Raw genomic sequence first — 6,585 nt, 5'->3', positions numbered from 1 at the left:
GAGGGACAATCACTGTCCTGCTCCTGATGGCCACACCGTTGTTAAGCCAGATTCTGATATTAATTTCTTTGTCAAAGCACCTTGATGAAGAAATTACAGATTTTAGCAAATGGTTCTGAGGGGAAAGAAAAAGGTCTTGGAAGAGAAAACAGATTTTTTGATTATAAAGGGAGGAGTAGAATTGGTGCTGACACAAAAGTGTCTTAAAAATCTACCAATGATTTCTGAAATGCCATAGAGAATGTAGCTAAATACTCAGAGAAAATTAAAGAAAGAACATATCTTTCCCTAAGAGAAGAAAAGAAATGGTTGGAAAAGGAGCATAAATCCTTACCTTCATCAGTCCAGAAGCTGTGGTTCGAAGTAATTGAAATAATTTCACTCTCATTTTCTAATGGAACTTTTCATTAAGAGGCTTAGTTCACAGGATTTAGGCAATCAGCAGAGTGGCCCTCTCCATGGGCTGCAGGGAATCTCTGCTTGGGTGCCTGGAGCACTGCCTCTCTCTCCTCCTGCTCTCACCTGGTGTCTGGTGGATGTTTCTCACACATTTTCCTCACTCCTTTCTGCCCACGATGCATTTTTGCCCTTCTTTACAGATGTTTTTCTTGTCATACGGTTTATTCTAACGATATTCCAAGAAGTAGCATGAGGTGGTAACTAGGACACTGATTGCTGGGAGTTTTATTTGTCTTATAAATGGTTTTTATGGCCAGTGTAGCTACTAAGAGGAGCATCAGTGTTTTATCTCATTCCAGACTAGGTCCCTCAATATCAACTGAATAACTGTTACTAACTAAAAAGAAAGCAGGGCCTGCTCTAGTTTGCTATCTGAAAAAAGTGCAGGACTTGAGTAATGCCCACATTTCTTGGAAAAACAAGTACACCTCCAAAGGCCATTTTGAACTGTAGCCTATTCTGTTTCTTTTTTTACCAGTCGCAAAAAGCCAGGGAAGTTTGGACCATAGAAGGTTTTAAGCTGCTGACAGCTTTTCTCTGAAGCAGAAAGAGTTCCAGTGCCACTACATCAGCCAAGCTTAAAATCTAAAACCCAGGCCCTTTCTCTTGGTCTTGATACCCTGTCTTTCCATCCATATTCATTTCTCACACCTCACCTGTCCCTTGTGTGTTTCCACATCACTCAACCCTGCCAGTGGATGTCCTCAATCCTTTTTTCCTCTTCTCTAGGGATCTTCTTTCCATGATGAGTTTTTCTTTCCTTAATGTCTCTTCTACTTCTTGTCCAAATCTCTGAATTTGTTTTCTTTCCCTTACATCACACACACATGGCCAGACCTGCTCCTTGCTTTCAGTTTTGTTATTTTTCAGACAGTGTATGATAACCATTTAATGAGGATTTTGAACTTTTCTTGTAGAGGAGGGTAAACAATGTTATCCTTAATAAGGATTTCCAAATATATTGTGAAATTAGCCATTTCACAAGCAGTAGGACTACTGAAGCATGATTCCTACTGGCTTTGTGCCCTGAGGCTCAACTGGGCAGAATCTCTGATGCCTAATAAAACAAAAACTCTTCTTAGTTTTTCCCCACAAAGGGCACCATGAGGGATCTCTTGTCTTTGCCCAGATGCCATTTATTAGTGTCTGTATTATGTCCCAATGATTATTACCCCTTATCATCTTAGGAGAGATGTTAAGCCTTGTTTGTACAAGCCAGAGTCTTTTCTGGGATTTAACTCTTGGCTCCCCGGTGGGATGGCACAGGGCAGGCACACAGATGTGTGTCCCCAGCCTGCCACACGAGGCCAAAGATTGCAACTGGACCATTAGCACAGCTCTGGGAAAGAAATCTTTGAAAACTCTGCATTTCTTATGTTAGTTAATCTGGCTTTTGACAAGGACACAAGATTGTGGCTGAAGACACCTGGACATCTTGTCCTACTTTTAAATGGCAAAAGCAAGTTTATTTTATTTAATTATTTTATAATTACTGGATTCTCCACTGGTCAGTGTTGACACATGGGTGGCTGTGCAATAATTAGTGCAGAGTGGTGTGCCTGTGGTGATGGGGTTCACTGAAGCATTCTGGCTCATGGCAAGAGCAGAAGGAACAAAACTGATCATCAGCTTTTGGTAAATCTTCTTCCGAGGATCTCTGTAATGAAGAGAGCAGAAATTAGCCAGACATGTCTAATTAATTACAAAATGCTGGCTTAACTAGTTCATGCAGGACAGCAAAGTGAAATGGATGGACTGACATGTGACAACAACAAAACTGACTCTGTCAGCTCTCTCAGCAGTGCTCAAATACAACGACCTTCCCTTTGAATGATCTGATGGGGAACCTGAAAATGGGATGTTGATTTGGATCAGCACTGCAGTAAATAAATGTGTTACTACACCGGTTTTCCACTGCCAAACCTTAGAAACAATATATGCTTCATCACAGAGCACAACCCAGTTAAAGCTCTATTATCTTCTGCTATCATTTACTGTTTCTTAAAGTCTGAGGGGTTTTCCTTTTTTTTTTTTTTTACCTCTGGTTTTAGGCAAGAAAAAATATAGCATATTATGTGGAATTCAAGAAAGCACATGCCACAGGAATGTCATCCTGCCCTTAGGCCAGTAGCTGAGCAAACCCCAAACACCAGACTTTCAAAAGCAAACACGTAAGCAGCTTTCTGCAACCTCCTATATATGAGCAGGCATGAACTGAACATGCTTATCCCTCCCATGGCTTTGCTGAGGCAACTGTTGTTGTATAGGAACAAAACTACCTAGAGGGATATGAGCTCAAATGTCAGGTAATACACTCTTCCTGTTCTCAGTCAACTTTTAAGTCTATATTTTTAATAATTCCAAAACCTAGGATACTTTGCTTCCTGCAGATTGTTTTTTGTCTAACCCTGAAGGATATACTGCTGATAAAAAACAAGCATGGAAAGTGCCTGATATGCAGCCGCATTATTTCATGCAATTAGTGACAATTATGGGTTAGCAGCTGAGATTAACTAAGAACAAAAGTTTAAAAAAAAGAGAAAAAATAGGGAAAATAACAACAAAAAGTGCCTTTGCTACAGTTATTCCTGGTTTATGTTGTCCTGAACTAGTTAGCAATAAAGGAGACTCTTGATGATATTAAGGACATGGACTTGGCATTCATTTTTCTGGGCAAATCTTTCTATTTCATTCTTGAGATGTCAATATATTATAAAGGATTGCTCCACAAGAGTTCAAGTGATGTTTACCACATACCTGATTGTCCCTTATGAGCCTTCAGAATCCTGGAATGCTTCCCCCAAGGTGGTGGAGTGACAGATATTCCTGCCACTAGAGGGTATGATGTCTCCATCATTTATACCTGGCCATCCCTCACTCATCGTGGATGCACGAACACCTGGTCTTTCAGGAGGTTCAAAACTGAGGCAAAGCTCCTCAGGGAACTCCGAAGGAATTAAGGGTTCTTTGGGATTGGAGCACCTCACTTCTGCTGCCTGCTTTTTTGTCTCAGTCCAAGAAGACTTTTCAGAAAGCTGCAAGTGTGAGAGCTGACCAGGGGAGCGAAATGGAAAATGTAATTATCATGATTTGTGGGAAAAGTTAATTTAATAAGTCCATAACCAGAGCAGTTTAGCAACAGTGGGAAATCCCAGCCTGTCATCCCAGGCTGAACATGGAAGGCTGACGTGCAAACCCATTAATCATGTTCCCTTGTACTTGGGTGGTAGGATCTCTCAGCAGCCAAAAGAAAGGTTCTGAAGGCTGAGAAGATGCCCTGAATAAAAACACAACTGAAGAGATCCCTGGCTGATAATTCTGAGGAGGGAAGAGCACGTTCTCACTCCACTGAGATAACAAGCTCTGTGCCAATACAGCAGTCCTCAAGCAGAACCACAGCACCAGCCAAAGATAAAGGTTGGGCCATGACAGCCTTTCTTCTACAGCACTTGGGATCCTTCAGGAGAAAGTATCTGTGTGTTCTGCTCTAAGGATTCTTCTGCAAGGTGACAAATGCATTTTTTCTGCTTCCAGCTAGTGAGAAGACTGAGCTTCGAGAGAAAAGTTACTTGTGAGCTGTTAGCAGGCTCCATGCAATTAATCATGCTAATCTCTAGCATTTGGGAACAAGATATATCTTTGATTGTCTGTCTTGTTGTTCCGCAGGTTGAGCATCTGAATAACAAGCCTGGAGAAGAAATTGCAGTCTAAATTAAACATGTGAAAACTCCTTCTTGATCTTATAGAAAAAGGGGAAAGACAGTATCTTCTCAGTCCAGCCCCTCTCTGCTTTGTGATCTCTCACAGAGAGGTGAAACAAAAAAAAATGCTTAAATCCATAGATGCTGCAGATGAAAAAAGTATTCCTTTAAAGAGCAGGAGATACAAACCCTGTGTAAGAGAGTTTCACCTTGCTTTTGAAAGGGTCAGGGTGCACATAGATATTCAGCTAAACACTGCTTTTAGGTGACCAGAATGTCACTTCAGCTGCCTCCCAGTTCCCTTCGACCCGGGCACTTAGGTGGCACCTGAGCGTGAAGGCAAAAATGCCAGCACCAAATTCCAGATTCGCCACAGTTTGGTCTTGCAGTGCTAAGCCATCAGGCAGACTCAGAAGTATTTGCTCTGCTAATCTGGATTACATTTAATGGCTATCAGATAACCCCACCATGGTGATTGCTACGCTGCTGTTGTCCCCAGCCAGTGGCAGCGCAGATGGCCAGGCAGCAGGGCTGCCTTTATGGAGAGGGCAGTGCCTGAGGAAAGCAGGAATACAAGAATTCTGTCTGAAAAAAGACTGTGAGTAGGTCAGGGCTGCAAGGCTTCTGTAACTGAGCTCTTCCGCCTCCATCCTGTACATGCAGGGCCTGAGCTGGTAGAATTGATCCCTGGTGAGAAGTGAGTAATGGGGACTGTGTCCCCCTAAACTGTGAAAACTCCCAGTACATCAGCTCACTGGCAGTGTGGGGAAGGGGCTAATTAGGATCAGGTGTAATGCAGAATCTCTGCTGCTGCTCTTGTGCAAGATAAAACCCTTGTGATCTTTACCAGAGCTAAATTTGTCCCTCTGGCCAAATGCGTTCAAAACCATGCAAATGTGGCCCCTGAGGACATGGGTCAGTGATGGTTTGGTGGGCAGACTCACTCGTCTTAGAGGTCTTTTCCAACCATAATTATTCTATGTTATATTGTGACATTTCCCTCAGGAATAGAGAATTTAGGGGTCATAAGTGAGAGACAGAGAAGCTGGACCTGCAGGACTAGAAATGCCAAACAAGAGAAATTTTGACCCCTGGAAATAAGGGCCAGACTCAAAGATAGAAAAGATACAATCCTTGTTTATGCACTTAAAAAAGATGTATACCAGACCCAGGTGCTCTTTAACAGCACAACTAAGAGCTGTACTGTGCAGGGCCAGGAGTGTGACTTCAATGATCCTTGTGGATCCCTTCCAACTCAGGATATTCTATGAATTTATTTACTATTAATTATTGAAAACGTTCATTTCCCCAAAACACGTGTATACAGGTGAAATAGGAGGATTGTCTGCAGAAACCACCCCGCAGGTTTTGATGGAAGGAATGAGATGTTCAGAACTAAGATGATTATTGCACCAATAAAATATGTACAATCCATTAAAAAAACCCATCACTTGCAAAAAGAGGTTTTAAGAGGATTATCCTGACGATGAAGAACATAATGACACAGGTTGGTATATTCTGCCACAAGTACAGGGACTTTCCATGAGATTGCATTGCAATGGAAGTGTGAATTTTGTGGATACTGTATGAGTCTGAAAAAGTGGAATTAGTGCAACTTGGAATTAGTGCGACTCCATATATTCTGTTATCAGTGCTTATCATATGGCATAATACCCAAATCCTGGTGGGTCCATTTTAGTTCCTGGAGTTTAAACTGGCTTCCAATGCAAGTATCATGCACATGACACAGGAGAGTTTTAGAGCTGTTATTGGCAGATGTGTGGAAACTCAAAGTTGAGGGATGTGCTGGTTTTGTCTGGGATAACTTCCCTCACAGGGCATGGAGCTGTGTTTGGGAATTGTGCTGGGAGCAGGGCAGGTAACTCTGGGATGATTTAGTTCTTGCTGAGCAGCGATTACACTGCATTGAGGCCTCTTCTGCTTCTCATCCCACCCCATCAGTGAGGAGGGTGCACAACGAGTTGTGAGGGGACATGGCCAGGCCAGGTGACCCCAACTGGCCAAAGGGACATTCCAGACCCTTTGGCATCATGCTCAGCTTATAAAGATGGGGGGAGAAGAAGCAAGTGGGAGATGTTTGAAGTGATGGCATATGTTTTTTTTTCCCCAGGTGTGTGTGATGTAGCCCTGTTCTCCTGGGGATGGCTGAACACCTGCCTGCTTATGGGAAGGGGTGAATTAATTCCTTGTTTTGCTTTGCTGGCTTGCCTGGCTTTTGCTTTCCCTATTAAACTGTCCTTATCTCAACTCATGAGCTTTCTGGCTTTCACATTCCAGGTTTTTTTCCTTCCCAGTGGGATAGGGGAGAGTGAGTGGTTATGCAGCTTTAAACCACAACAAAGTCATTTGCAGTTCTCAGGCTTGAGGTAGCCTCCTGAAGCTATGCTTTACTCTGCCCCATCAA

At 42.6% G+C, this 6,585-nt stretch overlaps 1 long non-coding RNA gene across 1 annotated transcript; it reads left to right on the top strand.

The window, feature by feature from the left end:
• The first annotated feature begins 3,358 nt into the window (after positions 1 to 3,358).
• Positions 3,359 to 4,266, top strand: LOC136290252 (uncharacterized). The gene is made up of 3 exons (XR_010721058.1): positions 3,359 to 3,535; positions 3,690 to 3,965; positions 4,126 to 4,266. It is a non-coding gene; the product is annotated as an uncharacterized lncRNA (long non-coding RNA).
• Positions 4,267 to 6,585: the final 2,319 nt, after the last annotated feature.

Source organism: Chamaea fasciata, unplaced genomic scaffold, assembly GCF_029207755.1.
Source record: "Chamaea fasciata isolate MVZ Bird 193981 ecotype frontalis unplaced genomic scaffold, bChaFas1.0.hap1 SCAF_5, whole genome shotgun sequence".
Lineage (NCBI taxonomy): Eukaryota > Metazoa > Chordata > Aves > Passeriformes > Sylviidae > Chamaea > Chamaea fasciata.
The sequence above is the reverse complement of the archived record's forward strand: the minus strand, read 5'-3'. Positions and strand labels throughout refer to the sequence as shown.